Source organism: Oncorhynchus mykiss, chromosome 28 (genome assembly GCF_013265735.2).
Source record: "Oncorhynchus mykiss isolate Arlee chromosome 28, USDA_OmykA_1.1, whole genome shotgun sequence".
In the NCBI taxonomy this organism is placed as follows: Eukaryota; Metazoa; Chordata; class Actinopteri; order Salmoniformes; family Salmonidae; genus Oncorhynchus; species Oncorhynchus mykiss.
In genome coordinates this window covers 11020364-11036326 of record NC_048592.1, presented here as the reverse complement: position 1 = coordinate 11036326, position 15963 = coordinate 11020364, and the positions used below count along the sequence as shown (strand labels likewise).

General features: G+C 42.0%; 1 long non-coding RNA gene across 1 annotated transcript; it reads left to right on the top strand.

The window, feature by feature from the left end:
- Positions 1–7899: 7899 nt before the first annotated feature.
- Positions 7900–9286, top strand: LOC118944867. The gene is made up of 3 exons (XR_005040259.1): positions 7900–7987; positions 8231–8742; positions 8962–9286. It is a non-coding gene; the product is annotated as an uncharacterized LOC118944867 (long non-coding RNA).
- Positions 9287–15963: the final 6677 nt, after the last annotated feature.

Below are 15963 nucleotides of genomic sequence, written 5' to 3'. Positions count from 1 at the left end.
CCCTCTCTGATCTCAGTCAGGGAAGCAGCTGGAAGGTAGATCCTTCTCTGATCTCAGTCAGGGAAGGAGCTGGAAGGTAGATCCCTCTCTGATCTCAGTCAGGGAAGGAGCTGGAAGGTAGATCCCTCTCTGATCTCAGTCAGGGAAGGAGCTGGAAGGCAGATCCCTCTCTGATCTCAGTCAGGGAAGGAGCTGGAAGGTAGATCCCTCTCTGATCTTAGTCAGGGAAGGAGCTGGAAGGTAGATCCCTCTCTGATCTCAGTCAGGGAAGCAGCTGGAAGGTAGATCCTTCTCTGATCTCAGTCAGGGAAGGAGCTGGAAGGTAGATCCCTCTCTGATCTCAGTCAGGGAAGGAGCTGGAAGGTAGATCCCTCTCTGATCTCAGTCAGGGAAGGAGCTGGAAGGTAGATCCCTCTCTGATCTCAGTCAGGGAAGGAGCTTGAAGGTAGATCCCTCTCTGATCTCAGTCAGGGAAGGAGCTTGAAGGTAGATCCCTCTCTGATCTCAATCAGGGCAGCAGCTGGAAGGTAGATCCCTCTCTGATCTCAGTCAGGGAAGGAGCTGGAAGGTAGATCCCTCTCTGATCTCAGTCAGGGAAGGAGCTTGAAGGTAGATCCCTCTCTGATCTCAGTCAGGGAAGGAGCTTGAAGAATAACTGGTTACATGTTGTTGGTCAATTTCTTCAACAGATGATCAGATCTATATAATTATCAAACTTATATACAGTTGAAGTCGGAAGTTTACATAAACTTAAATTCTCCAACCTAAGTGTAAGTTAAACACTTTAAAGTCAATGCTACCAAATACTAATTGAGTGTATGTAAATTTCTGACCCATTGGGAATGTGATGAAATAAATAAAAGCTGAAATAAATGATTCTCTCTACTAGTATTCTGACATTTCACATTCTTAAAATAAAGTGTTGATCCTAACTGACCTAAGACAGGGAATTTTTACTCGGATTAAATGTCAGGAATTGTGAAAAACGGAGTTTAAATGTATTTGGCTAAGGTGTATGTAAACTTCCAACTTCAACTGTATATTGGTAGTAGAATGGAAACACATACTCTTTGTTTAAGTATTAAACGCCTTTAGTAATGCAATTGTAGGCAGAAGTTGGTATAGAGTACTATATGATAGCTCTCCCCAGGTTCTGCAAAGTGTCTAAGACATCCTGTAACTCATATAGCCTCCCCAGTCCTACTTGCGTGAGTTTCCCTGGCAACACCATTTTAATACATCTAACCTCCCCCTGACAGCAGCAACCATCTTGTCAGCAATTAAAAGCTCAGAAGTGGGTTTGACCGAAACTTGACCTTTCATCACAAGTATGGGGTCATAACAAGGTGAACGAGTCTAAGCATCTTCTGACAGGTGGCTGTTTTTATCAGGCCTGCGGCAGCCTTGTGTTCTCAGGAAACCAGTCGTATTCTCAGAACCTCAGATAGCCAACGGCGGGGCCCAGGCAGGAGGAGTATGAGCGTAGGTGGTTTCCACCTTCTGATAGTGTCTGAAGGGCACAACACTCAAAACAGGTGTTACACACACACACACACACACACACACACACACAGAGGTCTCCTAAAAAGGAGACCTTACAGTTTATCATAAAACAATTTAGTAACCATTTAAGGTATGAGGCCTTGGTTTAACCCCTTCAATGTCCCTTATATAGTGGGAGGTGATAATACAATCATATTGTTTAAACAACAGTTATTTTATACAAGCAACAGTTCCAGAACACAATGGCCTTGTGTTAGGGTGCAGAGATAACAGGAGTCTATGAAATGCATAATATCACAGTCCAACACAGAGCAGAACATAACCCTTGAGAAGTTAAAACAGCTCACCCCAATTCTGCCACAACAATGCTTACTCACAAACTATTACAACAATGTTTTACATTTACTAGACACTCTTATCCAGAGTGACTTACAGGAACAATTAGGAGTAAGTGTCTGGCTCAAGGGCACATTGACAGAATTGTCAGCTCAGGGATTCGAACCAGCAACTTTTGGGTTACTGGCCCAACACTCTTAACCACTAGATTACCCGCCGCCCCTTATATTCTACATCCATTTTTGAAAATGAATGATATACCCATTGATTCTTGAAGAACATGTCTTGTAAATGCCTCATGAGGTTAAGACAACAAGGGAATGGACGACTAAGAGAGGTCATCCAAGGTTCATCTCTTTATGTGAGAACAGTTCAGTTCTGTATGTATTTCAGCAGATTGAGCATTACCGTGATCTACGTTCTGAGACCTTCTCTCCCTCAACTGATTTGCATGGGTTGCTTGAGTCTCTGTGTGTGCCTTGTGCAGTGGTATGGTTCAGTGGGGAAGAGAGAAAGAGATTTCCACTGGAGGCCTGAGGTACTGTGCATTTTTTTACAGGCTCTCTAATATTTGCATTGGATGGCGCTGGGGCCTCTCCAAAAGGTGTGTGTGTGTATGAATGAGGCTGGCGGAGAGAGATGGACCGACCACATTGAGCTCTTTCTGCAGCTGTTAACATGTTCAGATTCCACAGCTTTACACTGTACTGTACACTTTCTTTCTGTGTGTGTGTGTGTGTGTGTGTGTGTGTGTGTGTGTGTGTGTGTGTGTGTGTGTGTGTGTGCTCACGTCCACCGTTTGTAAAACACATCCACCATGAGACTTCCCGTCACTCTGTCTGCACCATAAACCCTCAAACTTTACATAGCCAGTTAGCCACACACCTGCCACCCTCTGCCAGAGAGCCACTGCTGTCAGGAGCCTGAAGGGAAAAGGTGAGATCCTTGGCCCTGTGAAGAGACCACACTCAGGGACTGGCGACAGCCAGGCTCTGGAGACGACTGGTGGTCTTCTGTGAAACCATCAGCGCCATCAGAGTCTTTGACCACCATGACAGTGCTAAGCTCGAAGATTTTTGGGAAATAATTGTGGAACCTTCAAACAACAGGTTCCCGGGGACAGTTGGGAATCTCCATAGAGATCCATTTGTCCATCCCGGCCCAGTGGTTCTCAAACTTGTCACAGGTAGCACACCCACAAACAGCTAATGATATTGAGCTGGGATGCAAAACCATACCGATTGACAGAAAATATCCCTGTATAAAAATATAACCAATTAGCTAACAGAGCTCATTTCTGTATGGAGTCCGGACTGAGCAACTCCTCCACTAAGACATACAGATTTTAGATTCATAGTCTTCCAGTGAAAGCTGGGAAGTTTCATTTAAAGGCAGCTGCCTGGAGGAGTTTGCCTCTCACTCAAATAACTTTAAAACGTGGTATGATATTTCAGTGAGACGTGAAACACAGGAGCCTTTGCCAAGGCTCAATTAAATTTATTTTAACAGCACACAAGAGCAAATCCAAGCACAGAAAACATATCCAAAGACAACAAATAAAAGAGAGCCTTGAGCCATGAAAAGAGCGTTACTCTTCTCTTCAAGCCAAGTTTTCAAGCCAAGCTGCCGTTTAGAAGGTATTTAGTCTATTAGACGTCTATTAGCTGTCCTTCAAGGCATATCAGTTGTCAGCAAGAGCTTTCCACAGTCCCTATACTTAAACAGATATATTGTGTTTGCTCCCTCAACATCCAGAGCATGGCATGCATTTGTAGATGACGATAGATAAAACAACACATTTTCATATATTTTTTTACAAAATGTTATTCCCCAAACCATGAAACCCGGAGAACATCAATAGTATAAACAGACGTTTGATCTTGATTCAGTTGGGCAGACAGCTTTGTCACTTGGCAGTGGCCTATGTGTCTGCTTGCCCCTAATGTGACTCCTTACTGTGTGACATAATAAGAATCATATTTGGGGCAAGATGCCTGTATGTCTGTCTGGCCCCTGGTAATAGAGCCAATACTGCCCTCCTGCTTATTGCTCAGCTGTTTTTATGGCCTAGTTAAGCCCAAACAGCTGAAGTAATGGTCATGAAGAATGTATAAACAGTCGCCTACCGATAATATTTTCCCTGAAGCCAGTGGCCCCTCCTTGTGGCAAAACTAGTTACTTGACTTCTTCAAAAACATTACATAGGCCTAAATCAGATAGGCTACTGAGCAAATGGCACTAGATCCCAATGAATAAATAATTCTGCATTCTATTGTCGAATGCACATTTTGGCAAGTCAATTAGGACATCTATTTTGTGCATGACACAAGTCATTTTCCAACAATTGTTTACCAACAGATTATTTCACTTATAGTTCATTGTATCACAATTCCAGTGGGTCAGAAGTTTACATACACTAAGTTGACTGTGCCTTTAAACAGCTTTGAAAATTCCAGAAAATGATGTCATGGCTTTAAAAGCTTCTGATAGACTAATTGACATCATTTGAGTCAATTGGAGGTGTACCTGTGGATGTATTTCAAAACATACCTTCAAACTCAGTGCCTCTTTGCTTGACATCATGGGAAAATCTAAATAAATCAGCTAAGACTAAAAGCTAAAAATATTGTACAAGTTTTGTTCATCCACAAGTCTGGTTCATCCCTGGGAGCAATTTCCAAACACCTGAAAGTACCACATTCATTGGTACAAACAATAGTATGCAAGTATAAACACCATGGGACCACGCAGCCGTCATACCGCTCAGGAAGGAGACGCGTTCTGTCTCCTAGAGATTAATGTACTTTGGTGCGAAAAGTGCAACTCAATCCTAGAACAGCAAAGGACCTTTTTTTAAATTATTTTTATTTCACCTTTATTTAACCAGGTAGGCTAGTTGAGAACAAGTTCAATTTTTATTTTTTTAAATTTATTTTTTAGCCTTTATTTAATAACTAGGCAAGTCAGTTAAGAAAAAAATCTTATTTTCAATGACGGCCTAGGAACAGTGAGTTAACTGCCTGTTCAGGGGCAGAACGACAGATTTGTACCCAACTGTGACCTGGCCAAGATAAAGCAAAGCAGTGTGACACAGACACCAACACAGAGTTACACATGGAAGAAGCCACTGCTTCTTCCATGTGCTGGAGGATACAGGTACAAAAGTATCTGTATCCACAGTAAAACAAGTCCTATATCGACATAACCTGAAAGGCCGCTCAGCAAGGAAGAAGCCACTGCTCCAAGGCCAGCATCCCGGAGTCACCTCTTCACTATTGACGTTGAGACTGGTGTTTTGCGGGAACTATTTAGGGAAACTGCCAGTTGAGGACTTGTGAGGCATCTGTTTCTCAAACTAGACACTAATACATGTCCTCTTGCTCAGTTGTGCACCGGGGCCTCCCACTCCTCTTTCTATTCTGGTTAGAGACAGTTTGCGCTGTTCTATGAAGGGAGTAGTACACAGCGTTGTACGAGATCTTCAGTTTCTTGGCAATTTCTCGCATGGAATAGCCTTAATTTCTCAGAACAAGAATAGACTGTAGATTTTCAGAAGAAAGTGCTTTGTTTCTGGCCATTTTGAGCCTGTAATCAAACCCACAAATGCTGATGCTCCAGATACTCAACTAGTCTGAAGAAGGCCAGTTGTATTGCTTCTTTAATCAGAACAACAGTTTTCAGCTGTGCTAACATAATTGCAAAAGGGTTTTCTAATGATCAATTAGCCTTTTAAAATGATGAACTTGGATTAGCTAACACGACGTGCCATTGGAACACAGGAGTGATGGTTGCTGACAATGGACCTCTGTACGCCAATGTAGATATTTCTTTAAAAAAATACATTTCAGCTGTTTCCAGCTAAATCAAATCAAATCAAATGTATTTGTCACATACACATGGTTAGCAGATGTTAATGCGAGTGTAGCGAAATGCTTGTGCTTCTAGTTCCGACAATGCAGTAATAACCAACGAGTAATCTAACTAACAATTTCAAAACTACTACCTTATACACACAAGTGTAAAGGGATAAAGAATATGTACATAAAGATATATGAATGAGTGAGGGTACAGAGGCAAGATGCAGTAGATGGTATCGAGTACAGTATATACATATGATATGAGTATGTAAACAAAGTGGCATAGTTTAAAGTGGCTAGTGATACATGTATTACATAAGGATGCAGTAGATGATATAGAGTACAGTGTATACGTATACATATGAGATGAATAATGTAGGGTATGTAAACATTATATTAAGTAGCATTGTTTAAAGTGGCTAGTGATATATTTTACATCAATTCCCATCAATTCCCATTATTAAAGTGGCTGGAGTTGAGTCAGTGTGTTGGCAGCAGCCACTCAATGTTAGTGGTGGCTGTTTAACAGTCTGATGGCCTTGAGATAGAAGCTGTTTTTCAGTCTCTCGGTCCCAGCTTTGATGCACCTGTACTGACCTCGCCTTCTGGATGATGGCGGGGTGAACAGGCAGTGGCTCGGGTGGTTGTTGTCCTTGATGATCTTTATGGCCTTCCTGTGACATTGGGTGGTGTAGGTGTCCTGGAGGGCAGGTAGTTTGCCCCCGGTGATGCGTTGTGCAGACCTCACTACCCTCTGGAGAGCCTTACGGTTGTGGGCGGAGCAGTTGCCGTACCAGGCGGTGATACAGCCCGACAGGATGCTCTCGATTGTGCATCTGTAGAAGTTTGTGAGTGCTTTTGGTGACAAGCCGAATTTCTTCAGCCTCCTGAGGTTCACGATACTGTCTGTGTGGGTGGACCAATTCAGTTTGTCTGTGATGTGTACGCCGAGGAACTTAAAACGTACTACCCTCTCCACTACTGTCCCATCGATGTGGATAGGGGGGTGTTCCCTCTGCTGTTTCCTGAAGTCCACAATCATCTCCTTAGTTTTGTTGACGTTGAGTGTGAGGTTATTTTCCTGACACCACATTCCGAGGGCCCTCACCTCCTCCCTGTAGGCCGTCTCGTCGTTGTTGGTAATCAAGCCTACCACTGTACCCAGTTGCACAGGGCGGGGTCGAGACCCAGGGTCTCGAGCTTGATGACGAGTTTGGAGGGTACTATGGTGTTAAATGCTGAGCTGTAATCGATGAACAGCATTCTCACATAGTTATTCCTCTTGTCCAGATGGGTTAGGGCAGTGTGCAGTGTGGTTGAGATTGCATCGTCTGTGGACCTATTTGGGCGGTAAGCAAATTGGAGTGGGTCTAGGGTGTCAGGTAGGGTGGAGGTGATATGGTCCTTGACTAGTCTCTCAAAGCACTTCATGATGACGGAAGTGAGTGGTAGTCGTTTAGCTCAGTCACCGTAGCTTTCTTGGGAACAGGAACAATGGTGGCCCTCTTGAAGCATGTGGGAACAGCAGACTGGGATAAGGATTGATTGAATATGTCCGTAAACACACCAGCCAGCTGGTCTGCGCATGCTCTGAGGGCGCGGCTGGGGATGCCGTCTGGGCCTGCAGCCTTGCGAGCTACAATAGTCATTTACAACATTAACAATTTTCTTCACTTTATTTCTGATCAATTGGATGTTATTTTAATGGGAAAGAAATATGCTTATCTTTAAAAAACATTTCTAAGTGATCCAAACTTTTGAACGGGAGTGTAGCTGTACCATAACATTTGCATCCCCCCCCCCCCCCCCCCATCCCAAGTTGGGTTGTCAGTGACCGGCAGTCCACCTCTGTCCCCCTGGATTGGAGAACCTATTCAATGAAGTAAATATATTTTGAAAATGTAAAAACAAATATGTATTATTAGCTAGTGTTAGCTTGCACTGTAGCTAATGCAAATGAGCTGCTAACATAGCTAGCTAGCCAACTTCACATACTGTATAGATAGCTAGCTAAGTGATTTAATGAAAGGATAGCAGCTCCAGCTGTCAAAGAAGGGAGAGTGCAGGCTATTCTGGATAGGGCAGGTACTTTTGTGTAGTTCCAGTCCCTAGAAAGGAGTGAGGACATAGATAATAGTAACATAATATTTAATGCTGTCTAATATGAGTATAATGAAGCCTGTTTCTTGTGATGTTTTCTATCCTCAGATACAAAGAGCTGTGAAAGCCTGTCTGCAGATGAAAAGGTCTCAATGAAGTGCAGTGGTTCTTAGTCCTGGGGTCCTAAAGAGGTGCACATTTTAGTTTTTGCCTTAGCACTGCACAGCTGATTCAAATGATCAACTCATCAAGCTTCAACTGGCATTTATGTATTCATTTGGGATGACATCCTTGACGTGATCCTGCTGTTGTCACATGCATCTATCTATCCAATGTTCTCATGATTTGTTATAAGATATATTATACTTCAATAATCCACAATGACCTGGTGATGCAAAAGTCTAATAATGACATTGTCTTCCATGTTCCTACAGATCCCTTGCAGGGTAGCCTAGTGGTTAGAGCGTTGGACTAGTAACCAAAAGGTTGCAAGTTCATATCCCCAGCTGACAAGGACCAGAAGGGGACCTGCAGCTCTCTGCCGTGTGCCAGAGGAGAGGTCTGCTGCTCTGCATGATGTTGCATTTCTTCGACGAGGGTGCTGTTCCCTGGTAACACCTTGTGCCATACACAATCAAAGGCTCAAAGGCTCTTCAAAACCACCCATATTGCAATATTCTTCCGTTTACTTAGCTTTGTCAACTGCAGTTATTCAATTCCCAGTTTCTCTCCCTTTAATTTTTGCTGTTCAGGTAAGAGCACATAAACAAAACAGGCTCTTTTAAGAGTCATATTGGAAATGTCATGAACAATGAAACACCCTACAACTCACACCTACACACTTGTGTATCAATCTGATTGTGTTGTGCAGTAAGCAGGTTCAGGTTTACAACTGTGGCTCCTTCCACCTTCAAAGAATAGGCAAGAGGACCAACCATGGAGAATAGTAAGACACTCCATTATTTATATAACTACGCTATATTGTTTGTCCTCGTGTGTCTGCATGTTTTTCAGTATAAAGTACTCTGCAGCCACTCAGTGTGGACACTACGTGAGGCCATACACAGATTCCTGTTAAACACTGTCTCTTTAACTACCATATTTTCACAATAACAGTCTCCCTCCCTCACTTCTTCCCTCTCCCCCTTCCCCCTAAATCCTCTAGGTTATATCAGCTGTGTCAGTGAACCGCTTCTGAACTGCCTGAAACGGAGTGCACAGCATGATCAGAGGTGAGAGGTCACTTGGTCGGTTCAACAGGAAGTATTATTAAAGAGATGCTTTACATTACAAATGGAGATGTAGTAGTCCCAGAGTTAATGATCCAAGGTCAGTTTTGTATTTCACCCCCTGATGACTATGATGACTGACATTGGGTTAGAATTAAAAAGACAAGGTTTAATCATGCAATCTCTCATCTGCAAGTATGTTTTGAAGTACAGATTTCCACTGGTCTAATGTCCATTGCTTGTGTTTCTTGGCCCAAGTAAGTCTCCTTGTTATTGGTGTCCTTTAGTAGTGGTTTCTTTGCAGCAATTCGACCATGAAGGCCTCATTCACAGTCTCCTCTGAACAGTTGATGTTGTGATGTGTCTGTTACTTGAACTCTGCAAAGCCTTTATTTGGGCTGCAATTTCTGAGGCTGGTAACTATTGAACTTATCCTCTGCAGCAGAGGTAACTCTGGGTCTTCCATTCCTGAGAGCCAGTTTCATAATATGGACTTTTTCTTTTACCAAATAGCAGTATCTTCTGTATACCACCCCTACCTTGTCAAAACACAACTGATTGGCTCAAATGCATTAACCAGTTAGAGCTCTAGGGGCGCTATTTCATTTTTGGATAAAAAACGTTCCCGTTTTAAGCGCGATATTTTGTCACGAAAAGATGCTCGACTATGCATATTCTTGACAGTTTTGGAAAGAAAACACTCTGAAGTTTCAGAATCTGCAAAGATTTTGTCTGTAAGTGCCCCAGAACTCATTCTACAGGCGAAACCAAGATGATGCATCACCCAGGAATTAGCAGAATTTCTGAAGCTCTGTTTTCCATTCTCTCCTTATATGGCTGTGATTGCGCAACGAATGAGCCTACACTTTCTGTCGTTCGCCCAAGGTCTTAGCAGCATTGTGACGTATTTGTAGGCATATCATTGGAAGATTGGCCATAAGAGACTACATTTTCCAGAGGTCCGCCCGGTGTCCTTTGTCTAAATTTGTGCGTAATCTTCAGGTGCAGGCATTTTCTCCTGGGATTCAGGAGAGAAACCATGTTTCCAAGAACGATGTATCAATGAAGAGATATGTGAAAAACACCTTGAGGATTGATTCTAAACAACGTCTGCCATGTTTTCAGTCGATATTATGGAGTTAATTTGGAAAAAAGTTTGCGTTTTGAGGACTGAATTTATGGATTTTTTTTGGTAGCCAAATGTGATGTATAAAACGGAGCTATTTCTAATACACAAGGAATCTTTTTGGAAAAACTGAGCATCTGCTATCTAACTGAGAGTATCCTCATTGAAAACATCAGAAGTTCTTCAAAGGTAAATGATTTTATTTGAAGGCTTTTATGTTTTTGTTAATGTTGCGTGCTGGATGCTAACGCTAATGCTAACGCTAAATGCTAACGCGAAATGCTAACTCTAGCTAGCTACTTTTACACAAATGATTGTTTTCCTATGGTTGAGAAGCATATTTTGAAAATCTGAGATGACAGTGTTGTTTACAAAAGGCTAAGCTTGAGAGATGGCATATTTATTTCATTTCATTTGCGATTTTCATAAATAGTTAACGTTGTGTTATGCTAATGAGCTTGCTGATAGATTTACACAATCCTGGATACAGGGTTTTTTTCATAGCTAAACGTGACGCAGAAAACGGAGCGATTTGTCCTAAACAAATAATCTTTCAGGAAAAACTGAACATTTGCTATCTGAGAGTCTCCTCAATGAAAACATCTGAAGTTCTTCAAAGGTAAATGATTTTTTTGAATGCTTTTCTGTTTTTTTGTGTAAATGTTGCCAGCTGAATGCTAATGCTAAATGCTACGTTAGCCATCAATACTGTTACACAAATGATTGTTTTGCAATGGTTGAGAAGCATATTTTGAAAATCTGAGATGACAGTGTTGTTAACAAAAGGCTAAGCTTGAGAGCTAGCATATTTATTTCATTTGATTTGCGATTTTCATGAATAGTTAACGTTGCGTTATGGTAATGAGCTTGAGTCTGTATTCACGAACCCGGATCCGGGATGGGGAGATCAGAAAGGTTAAGAAGGAAATACATTCCACAAATGAACTTTTAAGTTGGCACACATGTTAATTGAAATGCATTCCAGGTGACTACCTCATGAAGCTGGTTGAGAGAATGCCAAGAGTGCAAAGCTGTCATCAGGGCAAAGAGTGGCTACTTTGAAGAATCTCAAATATAAAATATATTTTGCTTTAACACTTTTTGGTTACTACATGATTCCATATGTGTTATTTCATTGTTTTGATGCTTTCATTATTCTACAATGTAGAAAATAGTAAAAAATAAAGAAAAACCATTGAATGAGAAGGTGTGTCCAAACTTTTGACTGGTCCTGTATATTATGAATATGCATTTTAACTTTTCTAAAATGATTACAGATCCAGCCAAAGAATTATTCAACTTTGATGGAGATTGCTTGGTGGGTTTGCAGTTCTGAAGTTTACACAGTGTTGTGTACAGTATGTACTTGCTGAATAAACCTTGAAAGAGAAGAGCACTGTGTCCTTTGTCAATGAGCCATATGAGAGTTGCTACACTAGCGCAAGCTTCGGGTCTGACCCAAGTTGATAGTGTTTCAAGTTCATTGCAGACAGGCCATGTGCAGCCAATGTGATTTCTATAATATTTACTTATGCAATGTTTTTATTTGTTGGCTTTATTTAGGCTATTTACATAGTTGGCAATGGCAATATAAGTTACTTTTTAGGTTTGTTTAATTTTCATTTAGATTTGCAGAGAATTTTGATTAACCACATGACACCGATTTTGAGATCTGAAGACGTTATTATAAATTAAATATTGTTTCACAAACATTTGCATATGAAAACCATAACTGGCACACAGATCGGTAGAAATGGTAAGTTAAATTGGCATTCCACATGAGAAAGGTTGCCGAATCCACGTGTAGCCTGTTACCATCAACTTCAGGAGAGTAATGGCAGAATCTGCGAAAGCCAGCAGGAGTGGGAGGAAAATTGTTGGGTTAGGTTTTTTTCCTTCAGGTTTAGATCTCTGGCGCCCTCATGAGGCATCAAACCATAAATTTAAAGCATCAGACAAGCTCAATGCATGTAGTTGATTTTATTAGAACACATAGGGTGTGTTTATAAATGTAAAAATACATGTTTAAAACTCTAACTATAATATTTATAATGCATGTATTATATATTTATAACACTTGGATAATTCACTTTCAATAAAGCTTTTCACATTCTCTACTGGTTGAAATTAAGTCTCATTTGATGAAATAATACACATATCCTGTGTCCTCAGATCAGTGCAGATGGAGGAAATTCGATGGTGAGATGAACCCGTTTTAGAGTATTTACATGATGCAAAGGAGGTGTGTACAGTTTAAAAATAATTCTGGTCCTGAATTACAAATCAGCCTTTAACTAGTTGAATAATGTGTTCTCATCTACTGATGCCCCAAAACCAGGATTGGTAAACAATGTTGAAGTGTATAATTGTAATACATACATGGAGGCACAGCATCATTTAAAGACTGGAGTATGATACTCCTGCAATTGGATAGGACTGAGAAAGAATGTCTAACAGTCATTCATACCTGAACCATACCTTTATTTGACAAAGTAGAGTACTGTACATGATCAGTGAATATATTCAATGTACAGGCTACAATGTGGGAAACTCATGCTTGGTAATAACACATATACACACACACACGATTTAAAGTTAGATTATATTCTACTTAATCCAGAGGCTTCATTGATGCCATTTAGAGTGTCTTGAAGTCAATACTACTGGCTATGATAGCTGAGGTTCATAGCTAGGTTCAAAGCTAGCTAGCTAATATTAACATTATAATATCAACATGTAACAGTAATTTTCTGCAATTTTTGGGGGATTCATGATTAACTGGTGTAAATATTTAAAACCACTGCTCTGAACTAATATTTATACCAAACGTTTTAAACAGTACATACACAGATCGGCTACATAGCTAGCTACACATCCATAGGCATACAAGGATCTTTATCCTCCACTACATAATAAGCAAGAAGAGTTAGTTAGCTAAGTTACTTCAGCTGCATTGCATGGCAAATATCGGCACGGCAAGCTTACAAAATTGTACATTCAAATTTGCAGTAAATGCTTTAGCTAGCTAGATTCGTTAAATCCACTGTTTCACAAGATGACAGCCTGGTTTGATGGTTTTCTAGGAGTCCCTAAAATATTAAACACACTAATTAAAATGTCATTCTCATGTCAAAACGCCCATAAAGCTAGTCAGCTAGCTTGCTAAATTAACTTTATGACAAAAGAAATATGCATAATCATTTGTCTCTACATTAACTATCATATTCCTCTCAACTGTAAATGTTTTGGATGATTCGTTGTGACGTTATAATTACTTACATTTGCTTCAATCCTAGTATTTTTGTCAGCCATCTTTGCTGAAGAAAGTCTCCAGTGTTGGGTCTCAGAACATCATATTCATCATGGGGAGCACTCGATATGATCGCCCAGCGTTCGTCCCTTGTGATTTGCATAAAGTTGGTAAATGCTTAAAATGCTTTTTCACTGCCTCCCACTCCGCTCCTCACCTCTTTCCTTACATTGAAAATGAATGGGAAGCAATGTGTCACCGCGCGATGCCGCCTGCTAATGTACATTGCTTACCAGTTGTACAAGTTTTGTATCATCAATAAAGGAAAAGGTTTATTTCAAGTACTTAAAATACAGAGTGGCAAATTCAGGCTGCATGAGCATAAAATGCTCATGTCCCTGCTGTAATGAAATGACACATACCAAGTGTACATTCATGTCAAATGTGGTTGCATCAGCTGCAATGTCATGCACTGCAGAACCAAAGCCAGCTGTGTGTCTGACTGCAGGCTGAAGAGTTCTGTCTCGTGGCCCTGTCAGAGCTTTGTCTGGCCCAGGTGTGTCTCAGCCTGGACTCCTTCTGCAGCATGCAACCAGATGTGTCCCGGAGGCTCAGCTGGGCCCCACCGCTCCCACAGGAAATGGTTGATCAGATACTGCACAAGATGGATGCCCAGGGTGAGTAGGAGGGAGGGCACCAGAGAACATTCAACAGACACACAAATGGAATTAAATAAATGTAATAGTTAAACATTCTATGGGTTTAAAAAAGCTCATTTCTATTCCAATAGGTTGCTTTTAGGTCATTTTTAGAAATATACCTTGCTGCTTGAAGCTAGGTCTGCATCCTGGTCATCGACGTTCTCATCCACATTTCAGCTTTACCTTACAACGACCGAATGGTCTGCCACTTCCGCAGTTGTGAACAACTGTCTGCGCCGAGGGTGTATCCACTCCAACCCCCTCTTTGAGGAGGCCTTCTGCCTGGTCCTCTGCCCTCACCGGCTGCAGGAGCTGGACGCTTCCTGGGTCCCTGGGGGCCTCATTGGTGCCCACATCCTATCAGGCCTGGCCTCCAACCCGGAGTGCAGAGTCAGCCTGCAGAGGCTCACTGAGTGGGCACCAGATGGGCTGGGAGTCCCTGGAGGTTTAGAAGGGGCCCAGGTGGGCTTTAGCTCTCTGCTGGGCCTGAGGACACTAAACCTGGCATACACAGACCTCACAGACCCCTTCCTGGAGGACCTCTGTACTCTCACACAGCTAGAGGGCCTGGACATCTCCAGCACCCTCGTCACTGAGCTGAGTACCCTGCTGTGGTGCCGGGTTACACTGAGATCCCTGACTGCACGAGCTGAGGCAGCTGGACATTTCCCTTGCCAGGGTGATCTCCATCCTCAACCAGCTCTTCAGGCCCCTGGATCTCTCTGATGACTGCTTTGCCTCTGGAATGTCCACCGCAGAGGATGACTAAGAAAGGGAAGGAGACGAGGCGGTTAGGCTGCTTCTGGAGGGAGTTCTGGGGTTCTCCCACTGCTTGTGTCTCTGGATGTTTCTGGAAGGAAGAGGGTGACTGAAGGGGCGGCCAAGGCCTTCGAGGAGGGGAGGAGTGGACTGGTGTTTTTGGGGCTGCTGGCTACTGTGACGGTCGGTCTGGGAAGGACGACTTAAAAGTGAGGTGACTCATTTGGTAATTACAAAACATTGTCTCCTGCTTGCTGCTGTCATTGATTGCCTTGGTGGATCTGAGACATCTGTGAAGATGTAAAGCAGTAGCTCCACCTGGTTTCAGCCATATTGTTTACACCAATGACCTATCCAGTCCTATCAGATCTGTTCAGAGGAGTGAATGAGGGATAATGTTCTTGTGTTTGTGTTCCAGGTAACCGGTGAGGCCAATGAGAGGCAGATACAGTGCCTTGCGAAAGTATTCGGCCCCCTTGAACTTTGCAACCTTTTGCCACACTGAATAATTTTGCACGCCCAATTTTTCAGTTTTTGATTTGTTAAAAAAGTTTGAAATATCCAATAAATGTCGTTCCACTTCATGATTGTGTCCCACTTGTTGTTGATTCTTCACAACAAAAAAAAATACAGTTTTATATCTTTATGTTTGAAGCCTGCAATGTGACAAAAGGTCGCAAAGTTCAAGGGGGCCGAATACTTTCGCAAGGCACTGTATGTGAGTTTCTGAGGAAGTACAAAGAGGTACAGAGAGAGCGAGAGAGAGAGAGCGAGAGAGAGAGAGCGAAAGAGTTTCATGGTCCATATCTACCAGAACAGACATCCTCAAGAAAGTGGTCGGAATATGGCTGCATCTGAATTGGCTCCAAAAATTTGTAGCAATGAGCTTGCGAAAAAAATATCTAAAGTGAGCAATTAGGGGACCATGTAAACTAAGTGCTGCGTAAAGTTTCAGACCAAATTAGTAGCCGTTAGCTTGTTGACAGTAGACTGGTTCCTACACTTGATTTGACCTCTGGTTTTCATTATGTCAGTTCAAACATCATTGTTACATTGATAAGAGCACAGCTTTAGAGCTAGTTCTGTGGCCAATTATGACATA